Here is a 19,122-nt window from a genome sequence, read left to right as displayed (position 1 = left end):
TAGTAAAACAAATGCAACTCTCCTAATAGTCAAAATAGTCCTTCAGATGAGTCCTGAACTTCTACAGTTGGATTCTAAGCAGAGTGGTGCTTTAGAGGACTGGGCATGGTAGGATGGGGTACATAGCCTCACTAAACAAGAATGCAAATCCATGATTTGGCTTCTGGTAGAATAAACTGTCCACTTTGACTTACTGTTTGGAGTGGTGCCAAGTAGATGTAGGGGAAAAGAAGATCCAATAGTGTTACCTTTGACTTCTAGGTTCAAGCTGATCCAATGATTCCCAGAAATTCTGTCTGTCTCATCTGAAAATCTAAAGGCTGCTAAGGAGCCCAACTTAACTTATGCTTCCTTATAAGTTGGTCAAAGTATAATTAAGTCTTGCTTGCTCTTTGTTTTCTTCCCCTCTATGTTTGATGACTGCTGATTACTTTTCTTTATGCATAGATATATTGAACAGTTAATGTAAAGATTATATATATGTATATATACATTCATAGTTATATAAATATCTATTCATAGATATATAATTGGCTATACTGACTGGTTGAGATGAATGAGCCAAGAAAATATATATATAGTTCTATGGACAGAATAAGAAATTTATCTCTGTGTTTATTATCTATCACTTATTCCTCTATCACCTATTGCTTATCATTAATGGCTATAATTACTTTTGCTTCAAAAATGTTTTGTCTATATCTTCTTTTAGAAAAGACAGTTTTACTCTGAGAATTTGGACAGCCCAGACTTGTAGAATAAAGGACTTAAATATGTGGTGCTGGCTATTTTTCATTCTTGTGGGAGAATACTTTCCAACTGTGTAACATTGCATCTAGACACTCATAAGGAACTAAAATAATTTAAGCTACATATCTAAATTTTAAATCAAGTACTGAAAATGTACATATGTTGTTAAAACTCTTAGACAGGCTTAAGTACTGTGTATTCATGAAGTTTCCACACACCTAAACACTTCTAAAAGAAATGGTTCCTAGAAGACATGTTTTTGAACCCTTTCATGGTTACACCTGATATTTAGAAAAATACTCCAGGTTTTGTTTTTTTTTTTTCCTCCAATTAGTGCTTATCCTTTCATTCCTTACACACACCATAGTGGGAAATAATTGACTGGGCACCTACGCTTTCATTAGACTGAAGAAAAGCAATGATTCTCACTCAAGTTTAGGCATGTTGTAAGAGCGTCTTATACCAGCCAGAGCCAAGGATGATGGATTTTATTTCTTTTTAACAGGGAATGTACTCCAAATATCAATGACAGAAAATACAGAAATAAATGCTTCATTTCTCTGAAAGTAAAAACTCTAGAAGAAACTCTAGACATAATGATGCTTAATTTCCAAAAAGTAAAATCTTATTTAAAACCCTAATAGACATACAAATGTATAATATGAAGTTTAATTCACTGCAAATTAAAACAAATGTAAAGTTTCATTTTCAGTCTTTTATACTGAAAAACTTTAGCGATTTTGCTTTACAAAGACCAGAACAGCTTCTATCATTTTGACATTCTAATATATTTGTATCATTTCCCCATTTCTTTTCTTCCCTCTTACCTGTTCTATAAGCCCCACTTTGTTGTTTTCAAATTCACGTCCTCATTTTTCATTATATAATATACATATGTATATATTCCTAAGTATATAAATACAACCTTGTCAATCTATATAATGTCACATACATATGTTTTCAGGGCTGATCATTAGGCATTGAATAACCAGTTGGTGTGATCTTTTCTGGTGTGACTATGTCTTCAGATTCAACATTCCTTAATGACCTGTAGTTCTCTGTCTAGAATTTAGGCCTTCTGAGCTTTCTCCATCCATGTTAGAATGTCTATTAGTATCATCCTTGTTCAGCTCACGTTTAGGCAAATGTGTTGGTGAGGTTTTATGTGTATAGCTTCCGATGTTCCCAGGAGATACATTCTTACAAATTCCCTGTTTTTCTGGCTCTTGCAATCTTTCCACCCCACATTACTAAGTTGAAATAATGTGTGTCACCTTCTTTTTCTTTTTGTTACAAGTTTAATTTTAGTTTTGATTTATTCCAAATTGATTAAAAATTGCTCAAAAAAATTCTGGGCTTTTAGAAGAGGATGTGATAAATAAGGGCTTAAGACAGTCTGCTAATGTGAAATACTCCTGAGTCTTGCTCTGCTGCTAAGTCAACCAAGTCAGCCATGAGATAATATGTCTTCTAACTGACTTCTATGTAATAGATATCATTTTATATATTAAGACCCTTTCATTAATCAAAGAAATAGAAAGAACATGATTGTTTATATTTATAGTCCTTTTGGAGTCTGTCTTCTTATAAACATACTATGTGTTGATTAACATAAATCCCCAACATTACTTGAGTTTCTAAACATTGTTACTTTCATCACTGCAGTTGTCCAGCGATTCATACAGGTGACATGGCATTTTATGCTGGCTTCATTTTTTCAAATACTGAGGTATGAATTCTATACTTGCTAATTTTCATTCTTGTGTAATTTTACTCCTTAGAAACGCCTGTATCATGATGCAGACAAAATGTATCTAATATATTTTTAGTATTATTGCTTATTTCTTAAGACATTTTGTTTTGTCATATGATTTAAACATGATTAAATGTACATTTCATGCTTCAAGAGGCTACAGTTTCTGAATTTCTTGGGGATACCAAAACAAACAAATAAGACCCAGCACACAGTGAGACTAATTCACATTTGTAGGTCTGAAATATTTTTTGGGTTTTGTGTTCAGAGCACTTTAAGTGGAAACATGACATTACAAGAAACAAATGTAAGACTTGCATTTCCATTCAACAGTCAACATATAATTTTCAAATTAAATATTTTATTTTCAGATATTTATGCCCTGTACTCATTATACCCACTTTACCATGGTAAGTGTGTCAAAACCATTACACAATACCACTATCAGAATATTGACATTAGATGTTGCAGGTAAATGTGAGTTTGAAGAGTATCGTTGCACCAAGCACCTAACTTGGGCTCTATATCCAGTGCTCTGGCCTTGTGTGGCAACCTATTTTGCACTGCTCCCATTTTCAAGATCTGGTCATGACCCTACAACCCACTCCCAACTTACAAACCCCTACTCTGCCACATCTAACCTCTTCAATCCAGGTTCTGCATATCTTGTGCCAGCATCTAGATAAGTGACTTGACCTGATTCTCCCCTCTACTCACCTTCCACAATCCCCAAGGTAAATCCAGTGTCCCTCATATGCATTGGCTGGGCCTAGTCTGGACAACTTTGCTTACACTCCATTTTCAGGATTTTGCTAGAACACATATTCCCACAACCTATAGGAACCTTGTGTACTACATGCAATCTTTCCACTAAATCAGGTCCTGTACATCTTCTGACAGGAAATAAACTTGCCCAATCCCCCCTCCCATGGACACTCCCTGACATCCAGATCTATTGCCAAACTCCAGGCATGGACCATGACACACATCCTGTGTGCCATCTCAGCCCTTTGAAACTGACTGACTTCACTTTACCTAAGCCATATCTCACCTTCAGGCCCAACCTGACCCACACAAATCCTGTGCTCTGCTCCATTAGACACAACACAAATAAGTCCACATGCACAGATTTCATCACAAAACTATAAACAGTGCAAAAGATCAATGAAGTATTTCCTCCCACAAATCTATTAGTCTTAAAGAAATGTCTGTCTATGATAATTCCTATATGAAACCCAGGACACAAATTTAAAAGAACAATAAAAAACAAAGAATTCAAGTTTAAAGAAGGTACAAATAGCTCAGTGAGTTAAATGCTCAGTTGATGCCCCTGCAAAACATAAACATAAGGTTTATGGAAATGATGAAGGCAATCCAGCATTTGAGATAGAATTTAATAAATATCTAGAAACACTGAAGTCAACTCAAGTTGAAATGAAAATGGAAATGAAATATTCAATAGCTGAACTAGAAAACTCGACAGAAAGTCTCACAAGCAAAATGAATCAAAGAGAAGATAAAATATTACAACTCTAAGATAAAGTACAGGAACTAGACCAAACAAACAAGAATATGAAAAAAATTAAAAAACAGAAACCTGCCTTTGTTCAGTTAGCTGTTGGTTACTACTGACATAAAGGTGCTAAACTATTGCACTTTCACTCAAGGCTCACTAAACAGAAGAAAAACAATATCTGGTACTGGAAACCTAATCATCTTCCGAGAATTAGAGATGGCATGGATCTTAGAAAAGAATCTACTACTAACAATTTTCTAGGCTAGTATAATTTCTTACTACATCTGCAATCATATTCTCATACCCAATGATAAGTGTAGCTACTGTCTCTCATTAAAGAAGCTTCACTTACAGAAAATGAATATTAGCATAAATAGTGGGGAGCCCAGTCCTGATAGATATATTTCTATCATAGTTGCTGCATCTATGGCTCAGAGAACATCAGAGAAGAGGTGATAGAAAGATTTTCAGAACCCAAACACAGGGACTTCTGCTAGTAATCAGTCTTTTCTAGAAACAGCTATATTAACAGGGTCTGGACAAGGCTAATATCAATGGAAGGGGGAAGTTTTGTGGGATCCCATCCATAGACACAGAACTATAGGCAACTAGTTGGAGGATCATTAGCCTCACTCAAGGATGAGCTCCTTTAATGGCAGTCCAGTGCAGAGTGGTCATCCCTGAAAGTGTATGCATGCCACCAACAAAAATGGACTCAGAATGGTACATGCAATACAAACATACACATGTATACTATATATATGTAAATATACATATATATTTATTTGTGCATTCATGTACCTATATTTGTAGTAATAGTAATTAAAGATAAAGTGTATCAATGAAAGTGGGGGACATAGAAGAGATTTGAGGGAGCTTATCTTGGAAGAGCTGGAAGGAACAAATAGACAGGAAACGTGTGATTTTTTTCAATTAAAAACATATTTTAAAAAATACTACCTAAACTTAAAAAGTATGCTGGAAAGGAAAAAAAGGAAAGACCAAACCTTTTACTTTTAGGAATAAATAAATAAAAATCCTAGATCAATCGCATCTACCATATCATCAACAAAATTATAGAAGACTTACTTAATTTAAGAAACCATACACCTATAGAGACATAAGAAGCACACGCAACACCAAATGTACAATACCAGAATAGAAAATTTTCGCTTTCTTCCCCCTCTGCACGCCTGACCTACCGAGGTGAGTGTACCTTCTACTCTTGTCCTACTCATGCCCAAAGTCCCATTCACCCCGGATCACTCTGAGCCTGCACCTGCTTGTTGTGGAACTTCCCAGCCAGGGAGGAGCTCCCTGAGTCTGGAAACACCTCACTCTTCCTTATGCCTCAACTGCTGGTCTTCCCCCAATGAGTGAGGAGACTTCCAGGAGAGGTAAACCATCCAGAGCTGCAGACATTGAAGTCTTGGCCCACACACCACCAGGTGACAAGAGGAGATAGAGAGACCCCACCTGTTCCCACTGGAAGAAGACAGAATAAGAGCACACTCAACATCAGAAAGACCAATATGACACCACAAAAATGTAGGGACTCCACACCAGCAAGATCTGAAAAGCCCAACACAGAGGGTGAAGAAGAGATGGACCTCAAAAATTATCTAGGGAAGATGACAAAGACCTTTAAAGAGGAAACAAGAAAATTCCCAAAGAAATAGAAGAAAAAGAAAGCAAAAATTACATTAAATGGAGGAAAAAACAAAACAAAAAATTCAAGATATAAACAAATCTCTTAAAGAATCAAAAGAAAGCCAAGAAAAAAACAACCAAACAAATGAAGGAAGCACTCGAAACAGTTCAAGACATGAAAGCTAAAATAGACACAATAAAGAAAACACAGAATGAGGAGATGCTGGAGATAGAAAGGCTGGATAAATGATCAGGAACTAAAGATGTGAGTATAACCAATAGAACTCAAGAGATGGAAGAGAGAATCTCAGTTGTTGAAGACTCGCTAGATGATATACATTCATCAACCAAAGAAAATCTCAAGTTCAATAAATCCCTAACACAAAATATCCAGGAAATATGGGACACTGTGAAAAGGCTAAACTTAAGAATAATAGGTATAGAAGAAAGTAAAGAAATACTGCTCAAAGGTACAGAAAACATATTCAACAAAATCATAGAAGAAAACTTCCCCAACCTACAGAAGGATATGCCTATGAAAGTACAAGAAGCTTACAGAACACCAAACAGACTGGAACACAAAAGAAGTCCCCTTGACACATAATAATCAAAACACCAAACCTACAGAATAAAGAGGAAATATTAAGAGCAGCAAAGAAAAATGACCAAGTAACATATAAAGGCAGACCTATCTGAATCACACCTGACTTCTCAATGGAAACCCTGAAAGCCAGAAGGTCCTGGATAGATATCCAACAAACACTAAGGGAGCATAGATGCCAACCCAGATACTGTACCAGGCAAAACTTTCAATCACTATAGATGGAGAAAACAAGATATTCCATGACAAAAACAGTTTTAAACAATACATATCCACAAATCCAGCACTACAGAAAGATCTAGAAGAAAAACTCCAACCCAATGAAGACAACTACACTCACAAAAACATAGGTAATAGATAATCCAACTTTACCAAACAGGAAAAGAAACAGGAGGGTTAATCCACACACAATGACACCAACCAACAATAAATCTGAAACAAACAAGAACCAACAATCAATGGACATTAATATCCCTAAATGTCAATAGTCTTAACCCACCCATAAAAAGATACAGGCTAACAGAATGGATATGGGGACAGAATCCATCCTTCTGCTGTATACAAGAAACACACCTCAACTTCAAAGACAGGAGTTACCTCAGAGTAAATGGTTGGAAAAAGATTTTCCAATCAAATGGAGACAAGCTGGTGTAGCAATCCTAATATCTAACAAATTAGAGTTCATAGTAAAATCTTCAAAAGAGATAAAGAAGGGCATTTCACAGTCATCACAGGAAAAGTCCATCAAGATGAAGTCTCACTCCTAAACATCTATGCCCCAAATATGAAGGTACCCACATTCATAAAAGAAACATTACTAAAACTCAAACCACACACACTTATAGTAGGAGACTCCAACACCTAGCTTTCACCACTAGACAGGAGCAACAGACAGAAACTTAACAAAGATACAAAGGATCTAACAGAAATTATGACCCAACTTGGTTTAACAGATATCTATAGAATATTCCATCCAAACACAAAAGAATATATCCTCTTTTCAGTGCCACATGGGACCTCCTCTAAAGTTGACTACATAATTGGCAACAAAGCAAACCTCCACAGTTACAAAACAATTGAAATAACCCCCTGTATCTTATCAGATCACCATGCTTTAAAGTTAGAATTGAATAGCAATACAAATTGCAGAAAACCTACATATTTGTGGAAATTGAATAACATCCAATTGCACCATTCCTGGGTTGAGGAAGAAATAAAAAAGAAATTAAAGACTTCCAGGAATTTAATGAGAATGTAGACACAACATACCCAAACTTATGGGACATTCTGAAAGCAGCACTAAGAGGGAAGTTCATAGCACTAAGTGCCCACATGAGAAACTGGAGGAAAGTCACATTAGAGAATTGACAGAACAACTGAAAGCTTTAGAGCAAAAAGAAGCAAACACACCAAGGAGGAGTAGATGCCAGAAAATAATCAACCTGAGAGGCGAAATCAACAAAGTAGAAACTAGGAAAATAGTACAAAGAATCAATGAAACAAAGAGTTGGTTCTTTGAGAAGATCAATAAGATAGACAAACCTCTAGCCAAACTAACCAAAAGGCAGAGAGAGAACATGCTAATTAACCAAATCAGAAATGAAAACGGGCATATAACAATGGACACTGAGGAAATCCAGAGAATCTTCAGGTCATACTTTGAAAACCTGTACTCCACAAAATTGGAAAATCTAAAGGAAATGGACAGCTTTCTGGATAAATATCACTTACCAAAATTAAATCAAGATCAGATAAACAGTATAAATCGACCTATAATCCCTTATGAAATAGAAGCAGTCATCAAAAGCCTCCCAACCAAAAAAAGCTCAAGGCCAGATGGCTTCACTGCAGAATTCTACCAGAAATTCAAACAAGAGCTGATACCAGTACTCCTCAAACTGTTCCTCACAATACAAGCAGAAGGGACATTGCCAAACACTTTTTACAAGGCTACACTCACTTTTATGCTCAAGCCACCAAAAAATACAACTAAAAAAGAGAACTACAGAACAATATCCCTCATGAACATTGATGCAAAAATACTCAACAAAATATTGGTGAATCAAATCCAAGAACACATCAGAAAATCATCCACTATAATCAAGTAGGCTTCATCCCAGGGATGCAAGGATGGTTCAACATAGGAAAATCCATCAATGTAATCCACCATATAAACAAACTGAAAAAGAAAAACCACATGATCATCTCACTGGATGCTGAAAAAGCATTTGACAAAATCCAACATCCCTTCATGATAAAAATCTTGGAGAGAACAGGAATAAAAGGAACATATCCAAACTTGATAAAAGCAATATACACCAAACCAAGAGCCAACATCAATCTAAATGGAGAGAAACTAATTGATTCCTCTAAAATTGGGAACAAGACAAGGCTGTCCACTCTCCATATCTCTTCAATATTGTACTTGAAGTTCTAGCTAGAGCAATAAGACAAGAAACTGAGATCAAAGAGATACAAATTGGAAAGGAAGAAGTCAAATTTTCACCCTTTGCAGGTGATATAGTAGTCTACATTAGTGACCCAAAAAACTCTACCAGGGAACTCCTACAGCTGATAAACACCAGCAGAGTAGCAGGATACAAAATTAACTCAAAAAAATCAGTAGCCCTACTATATATACAGATGATAAATCCAATGAGAAAGAAATAAACATCACCCTTCACAATATCCACAAGCAACATAAAATATCTTGGGGTAACACTAACAAAATAAGTGAAAGATCTGTTACAATAAGAACTTTGAGTCTTTAAAGAAAGAAATTAAAAAAGATGCCAGAACATCGAAAGATCTCCCATGCTCTTGGATAGGTAGAATCAACATAGTAAAAATGGCAATCTTGCCAAAAGTAATCTACAGAGTCAACGCAATCCTCATCAAAATCCCAATACAGTTCTTCACAGACCTTGAAAGAACAAACTCAACTTTATATGGAAAAACAAAAAACCCAGAATAGCCAAAACAACTCTGTACAATAAAGGATCTTCTGGAGGCATTACCATCCCTATCTTCAAGCTCTATTATAGAGCCATAGTTCTGAAAACAGCTTGGTATTGGCACAAAAATAGACAGATAGACCAATGGAATTGAACTGAAAACCCTTATATTAACCCACGCACCTACGGACACCTTATTTTTGACAAGATGCTAAATCTAAACAATAGAAAAAAGATAGTATCTTCAACAAATGGTGCTGGCACAACTGGATTCGGACATGCAGAAGATTGCAGATAGATCCATATCTGTCACCATGCACAAAACTTAAGTGCAAATGGATCAAAGATCTCAACATAAATCCAGCCACACTGAATCTTCTAGAAGAGAAAGTGGGAGTTACCCTTGAACGAATTGGCACAGGAGACTGCTTCCTGAACATTGCACCAGTAGCACAGACATTGAGATCTGCAATTAATAAATGGGACCTCCTGAAACTGAGAAGCTTCTGTAAGGCAAAGGACACAGTCAGTAAGACAACAGTCAGTCGACATCACACAGAATGGGAAAAGATCTTCACCAACCCCACATCTGACAGAGGGCTGATTTCCAAAACATAGAATTAACTCAAGAAGCCAGCCAAAAAAACACCAAACAATGAAATTAAAAAGTGGGGTGCAGAATTAATAGAGAATTCTCAACAGAGGAATCTGAAATGGCTGAAAGACATTTAAGAAAGTGCTCAAAATCCTTGGCCACCAGAGAAATGCAACTCAAAACAACCCCTCCTTAGGGCCCTACCATACCTGTGAAGTGGAGGGTGAATGGGGTGGGGGGTAGGTCAGGGGTGGGGGAGGAGTGATGGGAGTGAGTGGAGGGAGAGGGAGAAGGGATTGACATGTGAAACAAGCTTGTTCCTAATTTGAACTAATAAAAAAATTAAAAAAAGGTACCATCATACACAGGCCAGAATGGCTAAAATCAAAAATACCAATGACAATCTATGCTGGAGAGGATGTGGAGAAAAAGGAACACTCCTCCATTGTTGGTGGGAGGGCAAACTTGTACAACCGCTTTGGAAATCAGTATGACAGTTGTTCAGAAAAATGGGAATCAGTCTATCTCAAGATCCAGCAATTCCTCTTTTGGGCCTATACCCAAATGCATGTTCATACAACAAGGACATGTGTTCAACCATATTCATAGCAGCATTGTTTGTAATAGCCAGAACCTGGAAGCAACCTAGATGTCCTCAACTGAATATTAGATAGAGAAAATGTGGTACATTTATACAATGGAGTACTACTCAGAAGAAAAAAACAATGGAATCTTGAAATTCACAGGCAAATGGATGGAACTAGAAGAAACCATCCTGAGTGAGGTAACCCAGTCACAAAAAGACAAACATGGTATGTATTCACTCATATATGAATTTTATATAGAGAGCAAACAATTACCAGCCTATAATCCTCTTCACCAAAGAAACTAGGAAACAAGAAGGACTCTAAAGGAAAAACACATGGACCCCAGAGATTGGGAAGGGGCAGGAACTCCTGAGCTTATTGGGAGCATGAGGGTAGGGGAGAGGGAGCTGCCAGAATGAGAGGAGAAGAAGAAGAAGAGGGGAGAGAAGGAAATGGAGGAGCAGAAATGTTGAGTTGGGGGAAGAATAGAGGAAAGCAGGATGAGAGATACCATGTCGATGGGAGCCATTATAGGTCCGAGGAGAGATCTGGCACTAGGGAGATTTCCAGTGATCTACAAGGATGACATGAACTGACAATCTAGGCAATGGTAGAGAGGATGCCCTTCCCCTATAATGAGATTGATGACTATTTTTTATGCCATCCTAGAGCCCTCAGCTAGTGGCTGATGGAAGCAGAGGCAGACACCCACAGATATACACTGAACTGAACTCTAGAACCTTGTTGCAGAGAGGAGGAATGAAGATCAAAGGGCTCGGTTCCAGGCTGGTGAAACCCACAGAAAGAGCTGGCCTGAACAAGGGGGAGCACATGAACCCCCAGATTGCTTTCTGGGAGGCCATCAAAGGACTGATCCAGAGCCCCGAACATGGATGCCAATTAGGAGGCCTCTGCACACTAGGGGGCTCCTGGTAGTGGATTAGTATTTTTCCCTCGTGTAAGAGGGAACTTTGAGAGTCCATCCCACGTGAAGGGATGCACTCTTGGCCTGGACACATGGGGGAGGGCCTAGGCCCGGCCCAGGATGATGTGGTGGACTTTGGGGAGCCCCAGTGGAGCGCCCTACCCTGCCTGGGGAGTGGAGCATGGATGGGGTGGGAGGGCAGGTGAGCGGCTGGGGAGAAGGGCTGGGGGGCAGGGGAGGGACAGGGAGAAGGGATTGACATGTGAATCAAGCTTGTTCCGAATTTGAACTCTTAAAACTTTTTTTAAAATATTACAAAAAACCAAAAAAAAAGAAGAAAATTTTCACATCACATCAGAGTTAAAACTCAAGGTATACATAATAAACAGATTGAAAGCTACAAAAGAAACACAAATTATAAGTCCATATAAAGGAAATTACATTAAATTAACAGTTGATTTCTCAATGCAAGCTTTGAAAACCATAAGAGCCTGGAGCAGTGAATTCTTAGTTCTAAAGAGCACAACTGCTAATCTAGCAAAATTATCTGCCATAGGTGACAGAGAAAGAAACGCTTTCTATGAAACAAGTAGTCTGAAAACATTTATATCTAATATACTCTAACAACTAAACAAGCAGAATGCAGGAAGCCACACTCTGGGCTGAAGAGAGGAATAAGCATAGCAAACAGATTGCAGAAAGAAAATAAGTAAAGCAACAAGGCTATAATTACTGAAACACAATGTACTCCTGAGATGACCAACACCACCAATAAAATATGATTGTAACCAACAGCCATCTTTCCGTAACAGTTTTAAAATAAATTGCCTCAATTCCCCAATCTAAAGATACAGTCTGGCTGAATGGATCAGGGAAATGAATTCCATTTATCTATTAGCCTTGATTTTCATTCAAACTATCCATGGTGGACCAAAGATTGCTTCATTTTGGAGACTGCTCGTGCTGCTAGGATAACCTCTTGGATAGTGTTGAGATCATAAATCAGGTGTTTGCAGATGTTTCTCATTTATTTTTCACTAGAATCCATAATATTAGGTGATTCATTTGAGTGTCACTCTCTTAGGAATTATAGTATGTTTGAATTTGCCTTTTGGTTGATTTATTGTAAAATGAAAATGATCTTGCATCCATTTCAAAAACAAAGAGAAGGTCCTTCTAAACAATTCCAATACAGGACATTTGCACCCTGGTTTTAAAAAGAATATTCTTTTCCTTTCCTCATCAGCTGTAGATTCTAGTTTGAATGTCACAATGATGGAAAAGAAGATTGAGGGTGATAAAAGGCCTAGCATATCAACACTAATAATATTTTATTTAAGATTTATTTATTCTATTTCTATTATTTATTTTAAGATTGTTTTATTTCATTTTATTGTTTAGAATTTGTGCAACAAGGTCTCTCACTATATCACTAGCTAGTCTAGAGCTCACTATGTAGCCCAGGGTAGACTAGAACTCCTGTAAAAGCTCTTCAATGATGAGTTATCAGCAGTGTTTTTAAAGGTAGGTAAGGACTCCCAAGGCAAGTGGACTCTTACACAGAAGAGCAAGCTCACATTGCAGCTGCGATCATTATCACAATGCTGCCCATCAGAAGAACTGGAGAGCATCCCAGCATAGGACTTGTTAGTACTCTTGGCTTCACCCTCTCTCTCTGCTGTGCTGGAATATTAGAGGAGACTGGGTTTTCCTACTTCTCACAGACCCTGTTCAGTCTTACATAGTTGGCCCTTCCTGTGGTTTTTCCAACTCCTTCAACACTGAAGCATTATTCCTTGAGAAAATTAAAAAAAAAAAAAAAACAAACTTCTCTAAGGGTCCAGCCTCTGGTTGACCTCTTCCTTGACTTCAAGGACTTGTGAGAACACAGAAACAAGTCCAGATACAAAGCCACAGAAAGTAACTGTGGTCATGCCCTGACTCATAAAATAGAACTGTCCAATCTGCTTAAATACTTATTGAAACAAAAGTAGAAATTTTCTTTCACTGACCCTGTTTCATAAAATGTAAGAATAGTTATAAACACAGGATTTTCAAAATAAACATCTCTAGAGCAATTCCATTCTTTTTTTTCCTTCCCCTCCCTTTCCCTCCTTCCCCTCCCTCCAACCCTTCCCCCCACATACCCTCCACCCCATCCACCCTCCATTCCTCAGACAGGGTAGGGCACTAGACAGGAGCTCCCCAAAATCCACCACATCATCCTGGGCCGGGCCTGGGCCCTCCCCCATGTGTCCAGGCAGAGAGTGCATCCCTTCACGTGGGGTTAGTATTTAAACCTCACACATTCTGTCAACAGCTTGACTGGGGCCTCCCAATTCTACTAGACAGTTGCACCATCTGTGCTGCCCTGCAAATATAATTTTCCCCTCTTTTAAACAGAACACACTGTAGAGTAGCGCATATAAAAACTCCTGCTGAAATATTCCAACACTTCCTCTTGACTCAAATTTCCACTTATAATGGCCCTAACTAAGAGAAAGGTGTTAATGGATACTGTAAATTAAAATAATCAGCTCAAACACACATATTACTCACAATACAACAGAACATTAGCATTTAGAATTTTGAAGAAATAGAATCTTAAAAATTAGTGTTGAAAAAATTTGAATATCTAATTGAATGAAATTTGCAACCAGTTCCACACCCTGGCTGATCTACCTCAATTGCAGCTACTCAAATAATGGTATATTTAAGTCTGCTAGGGCTACTAGAACAAATTTTCACAGATGAGGTGACTTAAGAAACAATGTGACATCTTACTATATTTAAAGGTGTGAAGAATAACAGTTGTGGAGGACAGAGTTACAGGTGTATTTTTTGGGAGTCTTTTCAGTAATACAGCATGGGACAAGTGGCTTAGACTCATACCTGCTATTGGCACAGAGAAAAGATAGAAAACTGAGGGGGAGGGATTTCCTGAGCCATTGTGATAAAGAGAGGAGAGAAGGACTCCAAAGATTTATGTCCATACAGCATAGGTAGATTGACTGTCTGGACTGTGTCTGTCTTTTCCTGACTACCTGGGCTGGAGTGAGTCTATGTGTCATACCTCCTTACAGTATGCCAGGGGCGCTGCTCAGTATCATACTCAACACAGCAATGCCCATCTCCTTCTATCTGGCTTTGCTTTATCTTCATTTAATCCACCCTTCCCCCAGCCGCTGCCATCTGAACTTGACATTTAAACAACAGAAAATTCCCTTCTTCAATGTTCCTCCTTTGCTAGGCTGTAGCACTCATGATTGGATTTGTCAAATCTGTGCAAAGTCTCCTAAGAATCAAAGCAAAGCACTACAATCATCTCAACTCTAATATGAATTTTTAAAAAAAATAAATACACAGTGTTGCCGAGAAACTATCATCATGTGGTATTGTAACTTTTTGAAATGTGAGGAAATCACGAGGCACAGTCGTGTTTTTCGTGATCCATGCTGATGTTTGCAGCAGTAGTTTGTCTATTTTCAGTACATGAGGCAATTGTTAAGTGGGAGAAGTAGGGGAAGAAGTGGACTCCCAGGAATCATATTCCCGAGAACCTAGGTTCACTCTTTTTGAATGAAAACCCAGGAATAATCTAGGGATGGTAACTTTGAAAGTGCACTTCAGACGATTCCCCATACAGTAATACTCAGATAATTCTTTCCAAGCAGTTTGAGAATTGCAGCTAAATTGAACCACAGGATGCCATAAAGCTCTGCGTGACTACATCTTACCTATCAGAAAATACCACACACACCCCAGAGCAGCTGTATGCACACCAGTGAGGAATTGCTTACCATTGGCATTGGCTACAAGATACCAAAGAAAATTTCCTCAGGGGCATATTACTTCTTTCTACGGAGGAAAGATTCATAGATACTTTTCTGATTCCTAATCCCCCCTTTTATTTACCACAGTACATAAACTGAGTTCTCTGGATAAATAGTGTTTTCAGTCTGATACAGCTTCTTAGAGAAATGATGCTGGAGACTCTAAACCATCTATCATAGCTGATCTCAAAGCCTGCAGGAAAATCTTTGTGGAGGATGACACCCCTCTACCCCCGTTGTTGTGGGCTGGAAAAGTCTCATTTCAGGCAGAAGAATAAAAATAGTCTACTGAGAAAAGGGAGGGGAAAGGAAAGTTTCCTAAGGCAGTTGTTCCTGTTTATCTCTAATGACCAGCTCTAATAGTGGCAGTTTTTAGGTGTCTCCAGGCCTGACTTGCCATGTAAAGGCTAACAATCCTTTGGGGCCCATGGTTACAATACTCCAAGAAGAAATTGCATGGTCCTCTGAATAACTGGTTGTTCTTCCTCTAATATAGTGATTCTTAGTCTTGCTCTGAATTAGAATTGGCTGGGAGATGTTTTAAAAGTCCTGATGCCCAAAGTCCTCTCTTGGACATATGTGTATAGTAATGGTTCAGAATAAAGCCTGAACACCAGGATTCTTAAGGCTATTCAAGTGATTTTAAATGAAAAGGCACATGATCAACCACTGCTCTATTTGAACCCTTTTGTAACACCTATTTAGTGAGACTGGATCTCACTAAATTGTCCTGGTTTGTGTCACTAACACTCTATGACACAGGAAGGCTTTTAACTCACAATTCTCCCACATTACCCGGTCTGCTTTATTGTAGTGATATTTAAGTATTATACTTATTTCTTCAATAAAACTTTATGTGCAATATAGCAACTTTACTTCTGTTCTTTATCATCATTATCATCATCATCATTATATGTTTTAAGTGCAATGTTTCCAAATATTTAAAAATTGCTTGTCCTCTAACAATTAAAAAAAAAAACTAGATTATCCATACCAACCTCTTCGAGAAGGGTGTTCACCCTCAGCTTCCAGACCTTCCATTTATCCCCAAAGCAGTTCTCAAATATCACACAAAGAAATGGAATGGCTGTGCTTTTCAGTGTCTCGTGTCACTCAAAGCTAAAGTGACAGCTCTATGTTTAAGTATCTATTACACTTGCATTTTAAGAACTACTGGGTGTGGAGAAAAGTATGTCAGCATAACCCACACGATCTATAGGCACAAATTGACTGTGGTGATTTGGGCTCTGGTTTTGCCTTACTGGGGTTCAGGTAGTATAAAATGTGAAAAGAATATTTGAGAAAATATTAGGGAACATCCACAACTAGAGGTCTGGTATCAAAAGCATTTAGCAAATTCTGATTTGGGGATCATTTCTGAGTCGATTCTTAGAATCCACACAGGACTCTCTTGGGCATGGTTTTCCTCATCTTGTTTCTCTGGGCAGGGAATTATTCTCTGATGGTAGCAGCTGCACTGCAGATGGGAAGCCATGATAATTTGTCAGGACTTAGGTTTGACCACCTGGCATCAAACAAATTGGAGGAGCTCCTAATATGAAAATCAAAGTGAGTGTCTCTTCACGTCTATATGCTGGATGAAGCTCTCTGGAACAGAGGAGATGGGGGAGGTTATAGACCCACAAGAAATTAGCTTATTCTGAGGGAGAATAGACAACCTGAGCCCTGCAGTCTTGTGGCCTTAGCTCTCACAGTGGGCTTGTCTTTCGCCCAACACAGCTACTCCTGAATAGCATCTAGCATTCTTACTGAAGAATAATCTACACTAGATCACTGGCTTTACCTAATATTTCAGATCACATTAAATGACTTGGTGTGTGTCTGACATGATTCCCATGGCAGTACATGGATTCTTTCATTTAAAAATCTCACCAATTTGTTCACAGAGAAATGCAATAAATCATCCAAGATCACATGACTTACACTTTCTATTTTCGGTCTGTGTACTTCTAAGTGCTTCATAACAAATGCTTTTAGCTGTCACTTCTTTTAAGAAGTAAGCTTGCCATAATCTATAATAAAGAATATTTTCACTGGATAGAGAATTCTGATTTTTTTCAGCAGATGTTCCATTGTTTCAAGGTTTCTATTTTCTCTGACAAGATTTCAACCCTCATTTGTTACCTCCATTCACGTGGATGAATCACACTTGACTTTTTTCCTTTTTGTTACTATTCTGCCACAATTAAAACCCAATACACCCCCCCATCATTGTTGCTTTTGTATGCTTCCTTCTTGAGACATGCTGAGTTTCATAGATCTGTAAGCTGATTTTTTTTTCAAAAAATTTGATAAAATTTTGAATACCATCTATTTCAACATGTTTTCTGTCAGACTAGTCCCTCAATAATATCACTATCATACATGTCACACATCGTAATACCAGTCACCGACTGTCTTATCTCTTATCCTTCTTAGTATCCTTTCTTTCTTTTCCTTAGATCTGATCATTTCTATTTCTTTGCCTTCAAGAACAATAATCCTTTTGTCTATTGAAACACAGTAATTTCTATTTTCCTTCACACCACTTAGAATTGGACTTTTGTTTTTGATCTCCAGTTGCTAAGCCCACTCTATGAGTGTTTATTGCAGAGTTGGAGCATCATTTATTTCTACATTCCTAAGTGGATGCTTAGCTGCTCATACCCTAGCTATTCATTCTCCCAGACAACTTTTCCAATTAACACTTCAAGCCAGTGTTTCTTACAATCCTTGTCTACTGATTCTAGTATCTGGGCCATTTCAGTATCTTGCTAGTATTTTTTTCTTGATAGAGGGCGTCTTGTCATATTTCTATTCACAGATAGCAACATTTATGAACAATATGATAAAGAGTCAGGGAGATATCACTATTCTTTATAGTGTGTTGTTTATTTGGCAACTAAAGATCCTGCTGATTCTGTCAGGGTTGAGTTCATTCGCATTAGGCCTATTTTTTTTTTTCAAATATGAACTTAAATGAGATAGTGTGGCCCTGACATTTTTTAAAGGAATTTTTATTTAAATTAAAACAATCATATTTTACAGACCAATCCCAGTCCCCTCTCCCTCCAATTCTTCCATGCACCCCACCACCCCCATCCCATTCCCCTATCCACTTCTCAGTGAGGGTGAGGCCTTCCATGGGGGATCATCAAAGTCATTCACATCAATGGGGCAGGGTCTAGGCCCTCCCCCATGTATCTAGAATGAGAGAGTATTCCACCATAGGGAATGGGCTCCCAAAGCCCATTTGTGCTCTAGGGATAAATACTGGTTCCACTGCCAGAGGTTCCATAGACTGCCCAAGGCTCCCAAATGATAGTTAAGTTCAGGGGATCTGGTTAAGTTCTATGGTGGTTCCCCAGCTGTCAGACTGGGGTCCATAAGATCCCACTTGCTCAGGTGAGCTGTTTCTGTGGGTTTCCCCAGCCTGGTCTTGACTCCTTTGCTTATCACTTCTCTGTCTCTACAACTGAATTCCAGGAGTTTGGCTTGTTGCTTTTCTGTGAATCTCTGCTTCTGCTTCCATCAGCTACTGGGTGAAGGTTCTAGGATGACATTTAAGGTAGTCAATAATCTCATTATAGGGGAAGGGCATTTAAGGTAGCCTCTTCAATATTGCTTAGGTTCTAAGTTGGGGTCATTCTTGTGGATCTCTCAACATTTCTCTAGTGCCAGATTTCTCTTTAAACCTATAATGGCTCCCTCTATTAAGGTATCTCTTTTCTTGCTCTCCTTCTCTATTCTTCCTCCAATGCTCTCCTTCCTGATCCCTCATGTTCTCCTCCTCCCTCTTTTCCCCTTCTCTTTCTCCTAGATCACTCCCTACTTCCCCATGCTCCCAATTACTTAGAAGATCCTGTCCCTTTCCCCTTCTCTGAGGGACTATGTATGTCTTTCTTAGGGTCTTCCTTGTTTCTCCTCTTCTCTGGGGTTTTGGATTGTTGTCTAGTTA

At 38.2% G+C, this 19,122-nt stretch overlaps 1 protein-coding gene across 4 annotated transcripts in view; it reads right to left on the bottom strand.

Annotated features, from left to right (window-relative positions):
• Thsd7a (thrombospondin type 1 domain containing 7A) overlaps window positions 1-19,122 on the bottom strand; it is a 402,619-nt gene that overhangs the window by 140,437 nt on the left and 243,060 nt on the right. The window lies entirely within an intron of this gene.

This window comes from Cricetulus griseus, assembly GCF_003668045.3.
Source record: "Cricetulus griseus strain 17A/GY chromosome 1 unlocalized genomic scaffold, alternate assembly CriGri-PICRH-1.0 chr1_0, whole genome shotgun sequence".
Classification (NCBI taxonomy): Eukaryota; Metazoa; Chordata; class Mammalia; order Rodentia; family Cricetidae; genus Cricetulus; species Cricetulus griseus.
Note: the sequence above shows the minus strand (reverse complement) of the source record. Positions and strands in the feature narration are given on the sequence as shown.